The following is a 17,759-nucleotide window of genomic DNA, read 5'->3' as shown; positions in this document are numbered from 1 at the left end:
GTTGGAGTTTGCTTGGAGAGGAGCAAGGGAGAGATGGATGTTGCTTGGGCAGGCAGTGCTGTTTGCTTCGAAGTCAGACCCAAAGCCCATCTGGAAGTGCATTTGATAAACAACAGGCTAAAAATTAAGTGACTTCAAAGGCCTTTTCTGCTCTGAGAACCTATAATGAATTATGTGAAGTCAAAGTGAAGAGACCGTTCCTCTGTCTGTTCTACCTGCAGGTCATGCCCTGACCACAGCTGCCCCTCAGGGGACTGGCCTGGAGCCAAAGTCAGGTCATCAGGCTGCTTGTCAAGGGTGGAGCTTCAGCGACTTGCCAATTTTCCTCATGAACCCCGCCTGGGTGTCCACCTGGCACTCCCACGGCCACGTCTCTTCCTCCCAGAGCAGCCTCACCCGGAGGCCTGGGCATCAGAGAAAGCTCCAGGAGAGCTCAGTCCTGTGTGCTGCCTCCCCAACCCCAGGCGTGGAAGTGGATGCGAGGTTTCCTTCTGGTAAGAACCAGAGGTTCCTAGAGGTAGGTATAGTGGGAACCTGCAAGGAGGCTGGGCCAAAGAAGCAAATGTTCTGAGTGATGATGAAGATGACAGTATATTTGCTAAGGTCCTCTGATTTTCTGTAGCTCCTTTTAAATCTCTTCTAGTTGACCTACTGAAGCGGACCCCCAGACTACCTGGATTTTGTGTTTCCTGCATGTCAGATTTGCGGAGAAGTATAGAATAGGCTCATTGTTCCTCTCTGAACAGGAAAGGGGAGATGATAAGAAACTGATGGGAGAGTCTTTGACCAGGAGTAGAAGACAGTTAACACAGACAGCAGTGGGCATCTGCAGTGGGCGACAGGTTCAGGTTCCATGCCAGGAGCAGTGGTGACAGTTTCAAGAAATTGTCTACTAGCCCGATAGTCTAACACTTTCCCCAGTCTTCCGGACACACATGTTCAGGAGCAGCTAAAATGAAATACAGTGGAAGATTGAGGCCAGATGGCAGTCCAGTGGGATTTAGTTCGGAGTGACCTCTGTGGCATCCACTGGGGGGGTGAGGTCATGCTTATTTGGCTGATATGAAATGTATTGTGTTATATTACATATATTTATTATGTGTGTATGCATGTATGTATGTATGTATGTAATTTGTATGTGTGTGTGTGTCTCTCTATATATATGTATTATATTTTTTCTATCTGTCTGACATCATCAATCAATTGTCAACTTCCTGAGGGCATTCATGGAACATTTTTTTCTCCTACGTTCTTCACAAGGTCAGTACTCAGTAATTATTGACTGACTGAGTTTCCACTTCACCTATACAATAAAGCTCGACCAGGCAAGGTCCTAGAGTTTTCATTCATTGGAACAGAGTTTCCCTCAGTGTCTACCGAGCCGCTACTGAGATGGAAAAGGGTCAGGTGCCTCTGTCACTCGAGCTGGCTTGAGTATATTCATTTCCTATGGCAGCCATTATAAAGTACCACCAACAGGGTGACTTAAAACAGAAATTTATGGTCTCAGAATTCTGGAGGATTGAAGTCCAGTGTCAAGGTGTGGCAGGGCCATGCTCCCTCCCTAACCTGTAAGGGAATCCTTCCTCAACTCTACCCAGCTTCTGGTCATTTGTCCGCAATCTTTAGCATTTTGTGGCTCATAGCCACATAATCCACGTTCCACCTTCACTGTCACATGGCTTTCTCCCTGTGTGTCTTTATCTTCAAGTGACTATCTTTTTATAAATACGCTGGTCATACTGGAGTAGGGGCCCATTCTATTCCAGTATGACCTCACCTTAGCTAGTGACCTCTGCAATGACCCTGTTTCCAAATTAGCTCGCATTGGAGGTCCTGGGGGTTAGGGCTTCACCATATCTTTATTGGAGATCACAATTCACTCTAGAATTGTGCTCACCCTAGAAGTGAACCTATTCAGGGTGACAAGACAGAGACACACAAAAGGCTAGGGGTGAATAGCCCTAGGAGAGAATCCCAAGCGGGTAGGGGCTCAATCTCACAAAACCTTGAGATCATGATCTGAGCTGAAATCAAGAGTCAGACTCTTAACCAACTGAGCCACCCAGGTGCCCTTACTTTTATTAGTTTTATACATCCTTCTAGAGTTATTACAAATATATCTTGTCTCCATCCTGTTTTTTCTCACTATACACACTTCTTTTAACCTTGCTTTTTTTTCCACTTAATTTATCTTGGTGCTCTTTTACTGTTAGTATGTTGAGAGCTTTCCATTCATTTTTTTTAAACAGGGGCATAGTGCTCTATTATAGGGAGGTACCCTAATTTACTCAACCAATTCCCTGCCGATCAACATATGTTGTTTTCAGTCATTTGGCATTTATTACAAGTAATGCTGCAATGGGTAAGACTGCCATTTTGAATTGTACCTAAATGTACCTTAAAAAATTCTGAAATGTCTTTGCATTATCAAAAGGCCTGGAAACACTGGGTTCTAATAACTATATGCTGACCACTGGTTTGGACTGGAGAGCTGCTGTCTCTAAGGATCCCTGATGTTGGGACTAGCCTGCTCCCATTTGAACATTTTCCCAACTCTTACCGTCCCCCCCCCCCCATTTGTCATCATCGTCTTCTTCTTCTTCTTCTTTTTGAGGGTGGGGAGGGGTAGAGGGAGAGAGAGAATCTTAAGCATGAAGCCTGATATGGGGCTTGATCACATGAATCATGAGATAATGACCCGAGCCCAAATCAAGAGTCAGGGACTCAACCAACTGACCCCTCCAAATGCCCCCTGCAAAGGGAGTCTTTTTCAAGAAGAAAAGGAGAGGGTAGATTTCTGTGTGGATGTGATTCTGCTTCATTTGCACCTGACAAGTGGGCTTACCTCTGTTACTTGTCCAGGCATGTGGGTGTGCAGCCCTGCCTTGTTATGTCCATGCCATTTTACCCTAGAGTAGAAGGAAAGAAACCTTACTTCCTGGTTGTTTTAGCACAGCCTGGGGAGCTGCTTGGAGACCAGGGACAAAAATAAAGAAGACAGTTGAAAGACTCATTCTATAGCATGTACTGCCTCACCAGAACCCCATGAGGATGTGGTATTCCCATTCACATTTTATAGACAAGGAAATGGTATCAGAGTGAAGTCACTTGACCAAGATTCATGACTAGTGCTTTGCAGAATGAGTATTTGAACCTACGAATTTCTGGCTCTAGAACCTGATGCTTTAGCTAATCTATTACATTGCCTCCAGGATCTTAAAAAAAGGTCTGATTTACAGTTACACCTCTTACCTTTTAAGTTTGCTATAGTGGTGGCATGGTGGTGATGGTCTTGACGGAGAGAGCAGCTCTAAACATGGGCGAGGTGGTGACATGTCCCAAAGAAGGCTTATAATGAGAATGCATTTTTGTTCTAGCAAAAGCTCAGTTTCTGGGGCTGTCATGCTATAATTGGCCCCATTGCCCCCTTTCAGTACCCAGACATTTAGAGTATGACTCCTGAATGTGAGGCACTGTGCCAGATGTGAGAGGTAAGAGGCGTGAGCCACACCCTGGTCCTTGGAGCCCAGTTAGGACATGTCAACAGGAAGCTGCAGTGCCACCTGGTAAATGTGATATTGGAATGGCATGTTGCGTTGGGCTGGGGCCTGAATGTGATCAGAGAAACGAATTCACTGCAGTGGGGGAAGAGGGTGGGCTCAGTTGTCTTGGGTCTTTACTATTGCTTGATGAAGGAAGGAAGTGAGGCCCGGAAGTGGAACCTGTGGGCTAAGGTATTGAGCCATCCTTCTGCCCACAGCACAGAGGTGAGGCTGATGGTGGCTGCAGCTCTGTAGGCTGTGGGCTCTTTGGAGACAGGCTCAGTCAGGATTGAAAGGTGGGCTGAAGGAAGCCTCCTCTCCCCTTTGCTGTTCTCACCTCAGCTTTTCTCATGCTGGCCATTCTGCTAGTGGCTCAGCTGGCCTCCCTCACGCCCAGTGGGGGGCATTCACTCAGGGGGTTAGCATTCCACTAGACAGGATGGGGAGGATGGGCCAAGAATTCATAGGTTACTGAATCTGACCTTTTTTTTAACACACTTTTTAAAAAATATATAATTTATTGTTAAGTCAGCAAATATACAGTGTACGCAGCGTTCTCTTGGCTTTGGGAGTAGACTCCCATGATTCATCACTTACAGACAGTACCCAGTGCTCATCCCAGCAAGTGCCCTCCTCAGTGGCCATCACCCATTTTCCCCTCTCCCCACCCCCCTCCACCAACCCTCTGTTCTCTTCATTTAAGAGTCTCTTGTGCTTTGCCTTCCTCTCTGTTTGATACTATTCTTTCCCCTTCCCTTCCTCCCTGCTCTTCTGTTAAGTTTCTCAAGTTCCACATAGGAATCTGACCTTTTAATGTTTATTATCCATTTTTGAGAGAGAAAGAGAACACAAGCAGGAGAGGGGCAGAGAGAGAGGGAGACAGAATCCCCAGCAGGCTCCGTGTTGTCAGCACAGAGCCCGAAGTGGGGCTCGAACTCACGAACCCTGAGATCATGACCTGAGCCGAAATAAAAATTTGGATGCTTAGGACATTTAACTGACTGAGCCACCCAGGTGCCCCTGAATCTGACTTTTTAAATCACACCTCAGCAAAAGGATCTGCCCACTGGAGCCTCTTGTCACAGGGAAGCTCCTTTCCTGGCTTTTTCATGTTGGCATTTATTTTTCTTTTACCTGAGTCTGCATGTAACAGCATCTATCATCGCTGTAGTTACCATAGAACAATTAGGGGGTTTGCTTTTATTTCTTCTTTCTCTGAGAATGAAGCTCACCACAGCAGCTTATTGGCAGAGGAGGTGGAGAGGGAGACAGTTGCTCTTCATTCAAACACTGGTCTTAGGCGGGCTGGTGGTGAAATTTGCAAAACACAGGTGTTGAAACTCAGTCCCAGTGAGTGCTAGGGATCTAGTGCTTGTGCTTCTACGGAGGAGTAATGGAGCCTGTTGTTTTCTGGTTAAAAAGGATTCAGTCCTGAGGGAATACAGACAACGGGATTTTTTTAGGGCCACAGCTGTGTGTGTGTCTCCGTGCTGGCGGCTGTGTGCAGATCCGAGAGAAGAATCCCATACCCGGCTTGTCCTCAAGTAACTCAGTGACAGGAAGGGGAGCAAAATATACAGTTGACTGACCTTTGACCTTGGTGGGCTTGCTTCCTCATTCGAGAAACCAGTAAGGTTGGGTTTGGTTAGTATTTCTAATGGGGTCAGCACTGTCCCCCAGAGGAGTGCTTCAGGAGAATATGAATCACTTGGGGGAACTTGTTAAAATGCACATTCCCACCCAGTAGGTCTAGTTCAAGGCTTCAGATTCTGCATTTGCAACAGATTCCCTGATGCTGCTGCTGGTCCAGGGACCACAGTGCTTTGGGTATTGAAAGCCCCAGAAGACATTTAGTAAATCTGTAAGGATGGCTTTGAGTTGCCACCCCCCTGACAAAGGACCCGCAATTTACTGTGTGGGGGCTGAGGGTGCTACCCCATCAGTGAAGAATCATCTCCTGCCCTGTCAAACTCAACCCCAAACAGATACAAATCAGTCATACTTTTCTACATAGTAATACTGAGTAATTTTCAGAGAAGTTATACCAAAAGCCCAGTAATTTAGGAGATGGTTTTTGGGGAAGAGAAGCCTGAATGGAATAAAGATAAAATCTTGAAATTACTGGATAATTTCCCTACTCTATGCATTCTGTCTAGATTAGAGCATTTCCAAACATATATTTAACTGAAAAGGGCTTTAGTGCAATATGTAGTTACTGCAAAAGCAAGGAAACCACTTACAGATTTGTAACAGGAGATTTGGGACTTCATCTAACAAACAAAGATGTAGGACAACATATCATTAGATTAGCAGAGGCACATGAAAATGTCACCATGTCAATAAATTCCTTTGTTAAAACTGCCTGTAAAATAATTTCTATTCTCAGGGCACCTGGACAGCTCAGTCGGTTGGGCCTCTGACTCTTGATTTCAGCTCTGGTCATGATCTCATGGTTCATGAGTTTGAGCCCTGGTTGGGATTCTCTCTCTCTCTGCCCGTCCCCCTTCAAAATAAATAAACTTAAAATAGTTTCTATTCTAATATATGTCTGTACAATCATAGGACAATGATAAGGCATCTCTTGCAAAAATTAGACATTACAGTGATTTACTTTGGGGTTGCCTTTCTTTTTCACTCTTAGTTTAATATTCCCCTTTGGGGTCTATCAAACAACATTTTCCAATCCATCCTCCTCTTCCCACTGCCTGAATGAAAAGGATATTGCTTCCATAGCTTTTTTTTCTTTTTTAATGCTGAGGACTGAGTGTATGCCTCCATTCTGTGGGTGGGGTTTCCAGATCGGGGACAATGTTTTCCATGACTCTTTGTCACTGCCCTATCCCATGTCAGCATAATAAATTATTAGGACACTTTATAAAGTTTAACTCATTCACAAGAATAGCATCCTTCCTGGTTTTATCTACTTTCACATTAGTAATTTCACTTGACTTATTATCCCTACCTCAGTTAAGACTATTTCCTTCTTCCTCTTGTCAGATCCAAACCAGTCAGTGGGTTTGTTATTTCTCATCCTAACATCTTTTTTTTAATTCTGTCATCCTCTAGTCTTTTATTTCCTCACGTATTCATTGTAAGTAGGTGTAAGCACTGACTGCTTCATTAGTGCGTTCCAGTGCAGTCATGCATGAGCACCTACATAATGAAATATTTATTATTTTAATACAAATTACTTTCCTTTTTTCTCCTGTATATTACAATTAGGGCTAAATTATGCGTGTGTGTGGACTCACGTATCTGGGAGCGTCGTTTCAGGTGGTAAAGAGGCTGGTTGGTGGATTGGAGAAGGTGAAGCACCATTGGATTAAATGGTCTCTTAGGTCTCTGACATTTGTGCAACATATATCATTTTTTTAATGTTTATTTATTTTGAAGAGAGAGTGGGGGAGGGGTGGTTCAGAGACAGAGAGAGAGAGAGAGAGAGAGAGAGAGAGAGAGAGAGAATCTAAAGCAGGCTCCATGCTATCAGCATAGAGCCGGAGAGCCCGACTCGGGGCTGGACATCACAGTGAGATCATGACCTGAGGCAAAATCAATACTTGGATGCTCAACAGGCTGAGCCACCCAGGCGCCCCTGTGCAACATTTAAAAACCAGCAGATGGCAGTCTGATCTGTGGCTACATTGAAGGAAATCCTGGAGGAGAAAGCAGTTAGGAAAGTAGGTATCCCTCTGTAGTATCTGCTTGGATGAGATGCATGAGTCCTCCAGACTCGAAATGGTGGTTCTCCCCAGGTTGTTCTTGAGAAGTTGGGAAACCCAAACAAACAAAAGCAAACACAAAAACCCACACACATACTTCACACCTTGCCCCCACCCAGGATCACTTGAAACTGAATCTCTGTGTTGAGGCTCCCCCCTCCCCTGGTGTCTGGAGTCTAAGTCTCCCCAGATGAGGGTTGAGAATCACTGCCTGCAGTAAGGTGAATGGTGAAAATACAGGTCCACGTCCAGACCTACAAATGTGACCCTATCAGAAGAAGGGTCTTTGCTGATGTAAAAAAGTCACAGATCTCCAGATGAGATGGTGTTGGGTTGTCCACGTGGGCCCTCCATTCAATGACAAGTGTCCTTATAGGAGCACACAGAGAACGGACACAGAGAAGAGACAGCCATGTGAGGAAGGAGACACAGATTGTTCTCATAGAGCCACCAGAAGCCAGAAGAAGGAAGGACTGATTTCTGCCCTAGAGCCTTTGGGGGGGGTGGGGCACAGCCCTGTGGACACCTAGGTTTTAGGACCTCTGGCCTCCAGAACCATGAGGAAATACATTTCTGCTGTTTTTAGACACCTACTTTTTTTAAGTTTATTTATTTTGAGAGAGACAGAGAGAGTGTGGGGTGGGGAGGGGTAGAGAAAGAGAAAGAATCCCAAGCTGACCCCACACCTTCAGCACAGAGCCCAGTTTGGGGCTTGAACTCACGAAACTGTGAGATCATGACCTGAGCCAAAACCAAGAGTTGGACGCTTAACCGACTGAACCACCCAGGCGCCCCAAGACACCTAATTTTTGATGATTTGTGATGGCAGCCCTAGAAGACGAAGCCCCTGCCTAAAGGGTGGATAACTTTGGTAGGGGGGAAGGGATATAGGAGATTCTTAGACATGGCAGCAACATGGGTGAGAAGGCATCGATATTCCTTCCTCTAAGAAAGACGCCCTCCTCCCCTCCGTGCTGGTCATCCTATTTCAGGGAACTGTCTATGCAGCACCTCTTAGGACCACAAAGGGCCCCAGAAGCTCCAGAATCAAGTTCACTCCTCCTTCTGCAAATGTGGGAACCACTGAAGGGTTCTGAGGAGGGAGTGACAGGTTGATGTTTTAGGGGTGCAGGCCCGTACGGCCTGAGGTCGTGTGCCTAAACACTCGCATCTGTTGCGGATTCATGTAATTGGTCACTGAACCCATTCCTCTCTCCAGCTCTTCCCACCCCAGCAGTGCCCCCTACAGTGGGGGCTTCCCTTGCAAGCAAAGCCGTTGTTTCCCAGCCCCAGAAGTGTGGGTGGTATTGCCACCATCATAGCTGGATCTGCCCAAGTTTTAGACATTGATCCCACTGCAGATCCGTAAGTGCGGTCACGTCACTTCTGAGGAACTGCAGAGGGACTTTCCTCAGTTAACTGGGTTTGGAGGAGTGCAGCCAACTTCAAGGCACATGCAGTGCCAACCGTGCTTCCTTAATAACCAGCCTGTTGTCTTGCAGAAGCATCTTGCAGGCACCGCACGATGGAACACAGATCCATGCCCTACTTTCTGCAAACGTACGCAAGAGATATTATTCATTGACATTGCTCTTGAACTCCTCCCGGACTTTTCCGGCTGGCGTAGGAGCTGAGAGGGCACAAGAATGCCCTGGACCTGGTCTCGCTGATCACTTTGCTGGATCTTGTGTGTGCATTTCCCAGACGTTGTTCTCAGCAGCCGACTCAGGAAGGACCTGTAGTGTGGGGGCAGAGAGGTCACCTGAGTACGATTGTCTTCAGGGTGGAAAAGCAATCAAACACTGCCTGGCAAGGACCATCCTGGGACTGCAGTGCTGAGCTGGGGGTGAGCGGGGAGGGGTGGGTTGGAAGCAGAGAGAAGAATCAGAAGGGAGCAAGCAGCCCACGGTTATTCTTAGTCTTCAACTGTCAGCTGTGTTGGGGATTTAACGGTACGCACTGTCCCAGAAACAAGTGAAGGACAGAAGAACTCTTGCAATTCATTTTCTGGGAATGAATGTCTTGTAAGGAAAGGAGGTCACTTCCTTCCACGGACACCACCCTATGGTACTGTGAGGTCAGTGGCTACTGTTTTCATGTTGAGGGACAGGCTGCAAAATGCTGGGTGCAGGTTGCACTGGAGCTGTTAGCTTCAGGAGTAGTTTGGGGATCTGCTGGGTAGGATGTCCTACCAGTGGGCATCCTGGTCTCCCCCTGCCTCTAGGAAACTGAGTACCCATCCCTGCCCATTATGGATTGTGAAGGAGAAGGGCATCTTCAAGTGAGATGTGGGGCCAAAGTTAGGGAGCAGAGATGGAAGACCATTGCTGGTGTCAAGTCTCACAGGGGCACTTAGATGCTCTTTCCCGACGCAGAGGACCAGGGAAAATGTTTCCAGTTGGGCAGTGAAGCATGCTGAGTGCAAACATACAGTTTCATCACTGTTTGAAATAGGAACTCCGCTCTCCCTCCGCTCACCACCTCCTATTTGCAAGAAAACCTGAGGAATTTTCCCAGGGTGGGTGGAGGGTTGCCTACATCTTACACTAACTGACCACGTGAACTATGGGGGGATCCAGTGGCCCCCAGAGGGTGAGCACTGCCTGAGAATCCCCAAGAAGTCTGGGGCCCAGCTGCTTTCCCATGCATGGTCCCAAGCCCAGAGAGAGGGCATCCCAGACACCAGTCATCAGTCCACTCACCAGACACTGTAGGTGCCTCGTGCTCAGTACTCTAGGAGAGTGCTGGGCAGACCGCTGGGGCTGAGATGAATGGGCCCTGGCATCAGGGGTGGCGGGGGGGGGGGGGCTCACAGTCCAGCAGGGGAAAGAGATGTTAAGTAATTACACAAGTAGTTCTCCATTACAGTGGGCAGATGTGCTAGGGAGGGGCCCGCAGTCTGTGAGGACATACAGTAGGAATCCTAGTCTAGGGGTCAGTGAGGGAGGTAGGACTGGACACTGCTCCAGTCTGCTTTCATCTGGGCTGAGGAAGTTGTATTTACCTTGTGTCAGGGCCAGCTTTATTGACATGTTCATGAAGATGTGCCAGGCTGGGAACATTTTTTAATTTTTTAATTTTAATTTTTTTAAAAAAGTATATTTATTTATTTTGAGCAAGAGAGAGAGAGAGAGAGAGAGATTGCAAGTGGGGAAGGGGCAGAGAGAGAGTCGGGGAACGAGAATCCCAAGCAGGCTCTGCACCACCAGTGCGGATCCCAGTATAGGGTTTGAACCCACAGTCTGCGAGATCATGACCTGAGCGAAAGTCCGATGCTCAGTAGGCGCCCCCCTGCCTGGGAACTTTGAAAGAAATGCAGTGGATGGGGGAATGTCAGAAGGCTGCCTGGGCAGGGACTCTTTCCACACGTCCCCTTCTGATGGGCAGGAGCTCCTCCAAGGTCAGGATGAGTCCCTGTGAGTGCTGTCGGGCCCTATGTTGACCTCAGAAATAATAAATGTGCTCGGGAAGCAGCTCAGGAGCATTCAGCCCTCCCTTCTCAGCACTGCCTCCAGACTTCCCACCCCACCTTCCATTTTCGTCACTTCCTTTCTCCAAGCAGCAGGGCTAGCTCAGGTCCCTACAGCCTTGAGCTGGTGTCATCTCCTTGTTTCTTTTTTTTTTCTTTTCTTTTCTTTATTTTTTTTTTTTACAAATAGTTTATTGTCAAGTTGGTTTCCATGTAACACCCAGTGCTTATCCCCACAAGTGCCCTCCTCCATGCCCATCTCCCCCCTCCCTCCCCCACACCCATCAGTCCTCAGTTTGTTCTCAGCATTCAAGAGTCTCTCATGGTTTGTTTCTCTCCCTTTCCCCCACTATTTCCCCCCTTCTTCTCCCCCATGGTCCTCAGTTAAGTTCCTCCTAATCCTCCTATACATGCAAACATATGGTATCTGTCCTTCTCTGCCTGACTTATTTTGCTCAGCATAACACCTTCAAGGTCCATCCATGTTGCTACACATGGCCAGATTTCATTCTTCCTCATTGCCATGTAGTACTCCGTTTTATAGATAAACCACATCTTCTTGATCCATTCGTCCGTTGATGGACACGTAGGCTCTTTCCATGTTTTGGCTATTGTTGAGAGCGCTGCTATGAACATTGGGGTACCTGTGCTCCTATGCACCAGCACTCCTATATCCCTTGGGTAAATTCTTAGCAGTGCTATTGCTGGGTCATAGGGGCATTCTCTTGTTCATTATTTGAGGAACCTCCACACTGTTTTCCAGAGGGGCTGCACCAGTTTACATTCCCACCAACAGTGTAGGAGGGTGCCCATTTCTCCACATCCTCACCAACATCTAAAGTCCTCTGATTTGCTCATTTCAGCCACTCTGACTGGCGTGAGGTAGTATCTCAGTGTGGTTTTTGATTTGTATTTCCCTGATGAGGAGGGATGCTGAGCATCGTTTCATGTGTCTGTTGGCCATCTGGATGTCATCTCCTTGTTTCTGCCATGTTGCCATTTGACCCCTTCCTCCACACTGTCTTCAGACTGTCCTGACTTCTCTGACTGCTGGCTGTATGACCTGAGGCAGGTTACTCAACCTTTCTGAGCCCTGTGGGTGAACAAGGGTGGTCAGTATCACACAGGATTATAGGTGGGACCTACAAAGACAATATAGTTTTGCACTTAGCATCATGCTTGGCATATAATAACTACCTGAAATATGTTAGGTTCTGGATCTCATGATGACTCCTTACTACCTACAAAATAAAGAATAACCCTCTTAGAATTCAGTTCCTCCAAGGAGCATCTGTCGACTCCCGTTATGTGCTAGTTGTTATGCTACGTACTATGGTTACAGAATGAATGAGCCACGATCCCTGACCTCCGAGACCTGAAAATTGAGTAGGAGATAGACGTGAATACAGCCAAGAATAATACAATGTGATGAGTGGTACATTAGCAACAAACACAAAGGGCCACAGGAACACAGAGAATAAGCAACCGAGTCTACCTGGCATGACATTGGAGACCACTAGACCCCCTGCTATACTTCTCACTCTAGGTGATGCCTGTGCTACTGTTCTCTTACATTTCCCCAAATTGTCCTCCCTGTCGCTCCAGCCCTGGGGGCCACTTCATGCCTCTCCTCAGCCTGAGATCATTTCCCCTCACCTCACCACCCACTTCTATGTATCCTACGGGGCCATATATGTACCCTATTCTCCACAAAGCCTTCATATAGCACCCAAATAGTTATCCTTCATAATTTGTTGACTTTTCTTGAAAAAAATACTTTATTTATTTATAAGCAGCATATTTTTTTAGGCTTCACCACCAATGTGAGGCTTAAACTCATGACCCTGAGATCAAGAGTTGCGTGCTCTACCAACTGAGCCAGCCAGACGCCCCAAAGCAATGTATGTTTATCATAAAAATAACTATCTGAGAATATAGCAGATAGTATAAGAAGAGGGAAAAAAATTGCCCATAAATCCAATAAACAGAGAGAGTCACCATTAACATGGGGGCATATTTCTTCCCACCCTTTTTCAGTACACACACAAACATACTTTTCTTACTACCTTTCCTCAGTCTGCCCTATATTTAAGTTTGTCACATACATCCATCTCCATCGGACTGTGAACTTTTGAGGGCATGGATAATGTGCTGTTCACTTTTTATCCCTGTTATGGAACACCTCTCACACTAAGGACTCCTTCCTTAAACGTCCGCTGAAGATATCCACCAGGTGAATTTTTAGGCTTTGGAATGCAGCCCACCATTATTTTGAAAAAGTAGATTTACTGCCCTGGTGCTTGCTGCTTGTTTAAAACTAGCATGCATTCCTCAAGCCCCGGTCTGCTGGGTGGCAGGAAAGGGGCACAAATCCATAACGATTCAACAGGTAGCTGAGACACAGGCGGGTGGCTTGGTTTGCTTCACATCCTGCATCAGGTTGAACTGAAAAGGCAGCCCTGCCCCTGGTGTCTGGCAGAGGCCCTTTTCTTGCTGTAGAATGACACGGTTGAGCCTGGTAAATCTTTTTTTATCTTTTCTGATCAAAAATAGTGTTGGCGTCTCACCCCGGGGTGAGGAGAGGTGGGTGAGATCTTCTCTAAGAAATCTGTTTGGTCTCTTAACTACTCTTGTCTTAGGTTAAAATTCAAGAGGCCCTTTGAGCCAGGGTTGGAAGTGAAAATAAGACAGGGCCTTTTCTGGAAAGCTCCGTGTAGGGGGAGCCAGGGCCAAGTCAAGAGGGGAATTCACTCAGCGGGCCACAGGAGAGAGCAAGCAATGCAGAGACACAAGAGGGTTTCACTGGCATAAAAGCAGCGGAAAATGTTCACACAGCATCAGGATCCCTTCAGGGCACGTGTGGAAACGTGAGAGGCTGCTGGTGGGTTGAGTACCTTCCTTTTTCCACAACAAAATGTAGGGAATTCATTGGTATAGTTGGCAATGGAAGAGCAAAGGCAGATGTAAGGAAGACAAGCCCCTTTGCCTTCTGAGGTTTTTATTTGAAGATGGCAGGATGTTTGTTATTTAGATGTCTTAGATATGTGGCACAGCCAAAGCTTTATCTAGAATTAAATATCTCTGAGGGAATTTCATTACAAGATCAAGGAAAAAGTCTGCAAGGTTTTGGCTTCTGATGAAAAGCATCTGAAACCAAGTAAAATCAAAGCAAACCCTTAAACAAACAAATTATTGATTTGGGCGATGTGAGGAAACCTCGGTGGGAGAGTCTCTTTGGGAGCCAAAGAGTGGAGAGGAGAGTGGGAAAATATTTAGGGCTCAGCCTTGGACACTACCTTCTGGGATGGGATTTTTTCTCTATGTCCACCAGGAAAAAGAGATGAAATTGATGCCATCTTGTAGTTTACAGAGTGGAAAGAGCTGAGGAGCCCAATGCCTGAGGAGGCCAAGTGACTTGTCCAACACTGGGACACTAGCACTAACGTGAGCAAGTATGCTTTTTTTAAAAAAAAATCCAAAATCGACATTTCTTTCTGCAACTCTATATGGCTGTGGGAGGTAAAGGATTTAGTAGAAAGGGCATAGGTCTGAGACCATCTTGGGTTGAATATGGCTGTTTGGGGACAAGTTTGTAATACTGTTTCCAGACTCCATTTACTCACCTGTATGAAGCCCACACTGCCCCCAAACTGCCTCGGGACTGTCCCCACCTTCTCAGGCATGGCCTCCAATTCTTGAAAGCTCTCCTCCAGGCCTCACACACATAAGGGCTCACTCATTCATTCAGGGCCTGTTCCACATGCTGGGGGCTCAGCTGTGGACCGGAACCACGAAGCCTTGGTCTTCATGGAGCTCACTTACCAGGCCAGTGCTGTCTGGTGGACACATAATGGGAGCCTCACATATACTTTACAATATTCTAGTAGCCACTTCAGAAAAAGTAAACAGGCGAAATTGATTTTATCAACATTTTGTTGAACCTGATACATACCCCCATATATTTCAAGTGCAATCTACAAATGTGCTAATTAGATGTTTAACATTCCTGTTTTTCTGAGCTACATTATTCTTACAACCATGTCAGTTTGGCCACATTTCAAGCACTCGATGGCCTTGTGAGGTTTGCAGCTACTCTCTTGGACAAGGCAGTGGCAGGGTCAGGAGCAAGACTCTGCCAGCCACCCCAGTGACCACAGCTGAGGGTGGGGCTCCACTGCAGGCCCTGCCTGCCTGCCTGCCTCGGGAGAAGGCTGCCTACCGAAACCAAGGTGCCCCTCCCCCCTGGGCACCCGGGTCCACCCTGCCGCAGCATGCTGATGTCATGAAGCAGAGGTACAATGTCTACCCCAGGAGTCCTGTCCTAGTTGGTGCATTTGGGCGAGGGACTGACACAGTGCTGTCTCTGTGATAACAACAGTAACACAATCAGTACTTAATGAGTACTAAGTACGAGCCGGCCCTGTGCCATGCACTTCACATGCTTACTATCTTCCGGGCAACTTTACGGGAGATGCACCTACCACCAATGTTTAACAAAAGAGGAAAGTGGCTCAGAGAAATTAGATAACTTGTTGAGGGTGACATGATGAGTTAGGGACAGAGCTGGGGCTTGAACCCAGAGCTGTCTAAAGCCGCAGCCTTGTGTTACTCTGAGAAAGCAGAGAATGAGATCCAGGATGAACACAGGCTCCCGGAGTCTTTGTCTAAGGCTCTCTCCTCCTCTCACAGCCACACTGCCAAGTGCCTTGGGGATGCAGATGTCATTGAGGATGACTCAGGGTCACATGCAGAGGTGACATCTGTGAGATGTACGGGCATTCCCAGACTCAGGTGTGTTCTTACTACAAATAAGATAGCACAACCTTTGAAAACCATGTAGCAGTGTGTGTGTGTTACAAATAAGATAATAAATTTTTTTAAAGTAAGTTATTTATTTATTATTTTAAGAGAGAGAGAGCAGGGGAGGGGCAGAGAGAAAGGGAGAGAGAGCATCTCAAGGAGGCTCTGTGCTGACGATGCCCTGAGGCAGGGCTCAAACCCATGAACTGTGAGATCATGACCTCTTGAGCTGAGATCAAGAGTTTGATGCTCAACCCACTGAGCCATCCAAGTGTTCCACAAATAAGATATTAACTTTTAAGCATAGATTACAAAAGTGTCTCTTAAGTCTTAAGCTTCATGTGAAAGTTTGTTACCATTATTAGATATTTATTGCTACTGTTACCGTTTAGTCACCAGGGCGCTCACCACAAACCAGATCCCTGCTGCCGTGATGTGATAGCAAATGACAACTGAGAACAGAACCTGGCTTGCATATTCTGTCCCCAGTGGCTCCCAGCACCTGGGAGTGTTTGAACTTCACTTACGGATATATTACAGTAAAACCCCATGCACAAGCAAGCTAATTAGCCAGGTGTTCTCATTTGCCAGCTTGCCTGGTGCTGAAATCTGTCTTTATGTTCAGCCTTGGGTGGCCAGCGGCGCTCCTGGCTCCTCAGAGCACAGCTAAAGAGACACTTAGAAACCTGCAGACATGATCGAGGGCCCCAGGCCTCCCTGCTCCAGTCCCTGGGCAGGTGAGAGGCCAGGAACTTCCACCAGGGTCTGGAAGAGAAAGTGTCCCTGACTGTGCCCCAGGTTCTGGGACACCCTGCTGGCCTTGCTAAATGAGATTACCTTGAAGAACATCCAAATCCCATCCCCTCTCCAAGGCCATTTAAGTCCTGCTTTCTGCACAGAAGACTTTCCTGCGTGCGTGCCCCCTCCAGTCTTCTTCAACCTGTCGTGTCCTGTGGTCTTGTGTCACTCAGACACGGAAGCTCCTCTTCTGTATGGTTAGCTGCACATTTTCTTTATGGACATGCCCTTTCTTTCCCATTCCCAGACTTCTGTGAGTGATCTCTCCCAGCCACAATCATCCTGTGATATTTCTGATGTTGACTTGTGACATTTCTGGTGATCTGGCTGGTAGTAAACTCCACCTTACTCTGGAGAAGTTTTAGTGGGTTGGTTCATTTCTGTAAGTGGGCACAATGTCCTTAATTAATTTTTCATTTGGCTTTGTCTGCCACTTCTCCATCCAGAACATGCATTCTCTGAGATTTGGAGTCTTGTAATGTTGACTTCCAACTAGAATATCTGCCTGACTTACCTTGGAGATTGAGCACCGTGTTGCTCAATACTGAGCAAAGGGCTAGTAAGTAGTACCCCAGTCCCAATCAGCCCCCTCTGATGCTAATTATTGAATAATACTCTTTACTTTTACTTCAGCGTAATTACAAATGTATTATATCTTCATTTATTAGTTAATGCCTCTCCCCTGCACTGGGGAACCTTTTTATTCTCCGCTGTATCCTGAGCACCCAGTAAGATGCTCAGAACCTGGTAGGGACTCAGACTAGTTAGTTCAGTAACTCGTTCATCTATGAATGAATCAGCGTGGCCACTGTAGTGGAGTTAATGAAGGCAGAGAGATGGGGAGTTGGGACCTCGGGTGCTCAGAGGCTTTCTGAAAGCTTCAGCTATAAAGAGAAGTGAGGTCAGCTACAGAAGGGCATGTGGAATAATGAAAAACATATTGGCCCAGAAGTCAGGGACCCAAGGGTCGGGTATTTTCCTGCACTGAGGTTTATTTTCTGTGTAACCTTGAGAAAGTCTTGTGAGGGTTGAGGGGGATAATTTTGTGAAATTGCTTTATAAACCACAAAGTGGCATCGTAAGATGCTATTCACTATCCTGAGATCTGGTCCCTGCCTACTTGTCCAAATATATTTCTATTAATTTGGTTTAGCTAAGTTTTTCTTCTCATTTAAAAAGAAATGTTTTTCCCCGCTATTGCACAAATTTCATTGTAATAATGAAATTTCATTATATTTCATTGTAATAATGAAAATATTAGAAAATTCAGAAGAAAAGAAAAATAAATCACCTCTTAGGATTACTGTCTGGAGGGGCGCCTGGGTGGCTCAGTCGATCAAGCATCTAACTCTTGATTTCAGCTCAGGTCATGACCTCACGGTTCGTGAGATGCAGGCCTGGGTCAGGCTTTGTGCTGACAGTGCAGAG

The 17,759-nt window shown here is 46.5% G+C and overlaps 1 protein-coding gene across 1 annotated transcript in view; it reads left to right on the top strand.

Annotated features, from left to right (window-relative positions):
* The first annotated feature begins 313 nt into the window (after window positions 1-313).
* CRACR2A (calcium release activated channel regulator 2A) overlaps window positions 314-17,759 on the top strand; it is a 113,217-nt gene continuing 95,771 nt past the window's right edge. The window contains exon 1 of the mRNA XM_039236358.1: window positions 314-517. The gene's annotated coding sequence lies outside the window, so the exon portion shown is untranslated. The remainder of the gene's footprint in view (window positions 518-17,759) is intronic.

Source organism: Hyaena hyaena, unplaced genomic scaffold (genome assembly GCF_003009895.1).
Source record: "Hyaena hyaena isolate Hyena2069 unplaced genomic scaffold, ASM300989v1 scaffold_108, whole genome shotgun sequence".
Taxonomy (NCBI): domain Eukaryota; kingdom Metazoa; phylum Chordata; class Mammalia; order Carnivora; family Hyaenidae; genus Hyaena; species Hyaena hyaena.
Note: the sequence above shows the minus strand (reverse complement) of the source record. Positions and strands in the feature narration are given on the sequence as shown.